Raw genomic sequence first — 2,570 nt, forward strand, 5'->3', positions numbered from 1 at the left:
AAAAAAAAAAAATTTAAAAAAAAAAAAAAAAAAGAAGAGTTTATGGTAAGTCTTAAAGTCAGGTAGTGTAAGTTTGCCAGTTTTGTACTTTTTTTTTTTTACACAGCTCAATAAAATTTGAAATATGCATAGATATACACACATCTATATGTATATCTATGCATATTTCAAATTTTATTGATATATGTACATATATATGTGTGTGTGTGTGTGTATATATATATATATATATATATATATAAAATCATCACACAGATCAAAGAATGCTTTACTCTGCTCCTCTCCAATATTGTATCTGTGTCCTTACGTGTACTGGTTGATCATATGGCTAAAGATACTCTTTTGTATTCTCTGAAGAGAATAAATCTTCAGTCATCTACAAAGATAATGGAGAGACACAATGTCTACAAAATTTAGCATTTCCTCTAGATTTTTCTTGAAATAAAAGTTTATTTTCAAGGCCTTTAAATTACTTCTGATCATGGGGGCCTGGGTGGCTAAGTCATTGAGTGTCTGGCTCTTGGTTTCGGTTCAGGTCACAGTCTTATGGTTTGTGAGTTTGAGCTCCAAGTTGGGTTCCGTGGGGACCGTGCAGAGTCTGCTTGGAATTCTCTTTCCCTCTTTCTTTGCCCCTCCCCTGCTCCTGCTCTCTCTCGTGCACACTCTCTCTCACAATAAATAAAAACATATCATTTCTGATCATGAAAAATAATGTGTTGTTTAAGTTTTCTGCTTCATTCTAGGGACAGTCTGTTTTTATTTTCTTATTTGAGAGAGAGAGCGCACTCCTGTGACCTGGGGACAGGGGCAGTGGGAGAGAGAAACTCAAGCAGGCTCCATCCTTAGTGCAGAAGCTGATCCCACAACCCCTGGGATTAGGACCTGAGTCCAAACCAAGCATCTAACACTCATCAGCCCAGTCCCCCCCCCAAGTGAGCCACCCAGGTGCACTTGAGGAGAAAGAATCTTATGGGGAGTCCCATTTGCTAGGCCGACTGTCAAACATGAGCAAATTGGCAACTCCAGGATAGCTGACTTTTTTTTTTCTTTTTGGCATATGAAAGAAGATAGGGGAGAGGCTTAGATACTGCATGGGAGATACAATATGGGGAAGAATAGGCTGGAACCAGTAAACTGGTTTTAGGGTTTGGCCGTGGATGTCAGATTTGGGATAAAAAGAGGTTATGAATAAGACAGGAAAAACTTTAATAGAGAAACATCAGAATTTAAAGGCTTTGATGCTTTATCATTGATTCTTCTTTGCCATCTGTGTAAAAATAGCAAAAGGTGTACTCAATGTACTAGATCTATACATATCTCTAGATCTTTGAATGTTTATTTTGAGAGAGAGATGGAGAGAGAATCCCAAGCAGGTCTGCACTGATGCAGGGCTCAGACCCCCAGAACCATGAGGTCATGACCTACATGGAAACCAAAAGTCTTACACTTAACCAACTGAGCCATCCAGACGCACAGATATTTTTCGAATGCATATTTAAATAAGTTCCTCAATTCATTGAAAGTAAGATAGGCCCAAGTAGGAGTCAAACCTACCTGAATGAAGGGCCTCTAGGTGTGTGACATTCTCAACTGTAGTTGCTGTGGCCTCTCCTAATGGGATGGAGGCCCTTAAACGTGGGGCGACCCAATGTAGGGGGGGAGGGGGTCAGTGTTGTTGGCAGTGAAAGCATTCACGTGAGGCAAAACAAAGAAAATAGAAGTTTATTGAATACACCGCAAGGGAGCTACAGATAGATCAGCAAAGCAGACTGTCTGCAATGAGGCAGTGGGTGGGAGCTGTATTTAAAGGGGGAAGGTGAGGAGTTTGCGAACGTATGGCATTTTCCCCTTTTTGGGAACTGTGCCTGGTTTTAAGTAGCCTATTGGTTAGTTAGGGCCTATGGGTATTTTGAGATGGGTTGCCTGGTGGGCCTGACTGTTATTCAGCCAGAGAGTCGCTGTGGGCCCTTTCTACATTCCACTGCTCACGCCTGTTGTCTAAAAGCGGCCTCTAACAATTGCTTTTGCTAGTTTTCCCCACACCTGAAAGTCCTCATCCAAAACTCATCAAACACCGCTTCCTTCGCCAAAAGATTTTAAAGTAATCTTAAAGTACGTGCTTTAAAAATAAACCTGCCAGGTGCATCCTTGGAATCCACAAGAAACCCAGGGAGAGACGTTCAAGGGCCAAAAGGAACTCACTGGGAGCCGGGCCAAGGCTTTGGCTCCCCCCCACAGAGACGGAACTCACCTTCACCGCGACGGGACCGGACGCCGATTTCATCTTCGGGCTGTTTGCAGAGGAGGAAAGTCGCACGGAGTTCCTCCCTCCCCTGGGCTCTGTTTCCACCTCTCCGTTTCTGTCTCCTCCACGACGCTTCGGGAGCCCAACACTGGACAGGGCTGAAAGGGGAGGCTGCCCTTCTCCTCCGGGTCCCTCCCTCCGGGGCGTCGGGGCAGCTCAGTCGGGCCGGGACGTTACGGCCCGCGGGTGACGCCCGCGGAGCCGCGACGGCAGCGGGGGCGGGGTCGCAAGTTCGCCGCGTGCATCCGCGTGCACCGCGCAGCTG

General features: G+C 45.3%; 1 long non-coding RNA gene across 2 annotated transcripts in view; it reads right to left on the reverse strand.

Moving 5' to 3' along the window:
• Positions 1-2,570, reverse strand: part of LOC125912165 (uncharacterized) — a 74,561-nt gene that overhangs the window by 14,612 nt on the left and 57,379 nt on the right. The window lies entirely within an intron of this gene.

This window comes from Panthera uncia, assembly GCF_023721935.1.
Source record: "Panthera uncia isolate 11264 chromosome C1 unlocalized genomic scaffold, Puncia_PCG_1.0 HiC_scaffold_4, whole genome shotgun sequence".
Taxonomy (NCBI): Eukaryota; Metazoa; Chordata; class Mammalia; order Carnivora; family Felidae; genus Panthera; species Panthera uncia.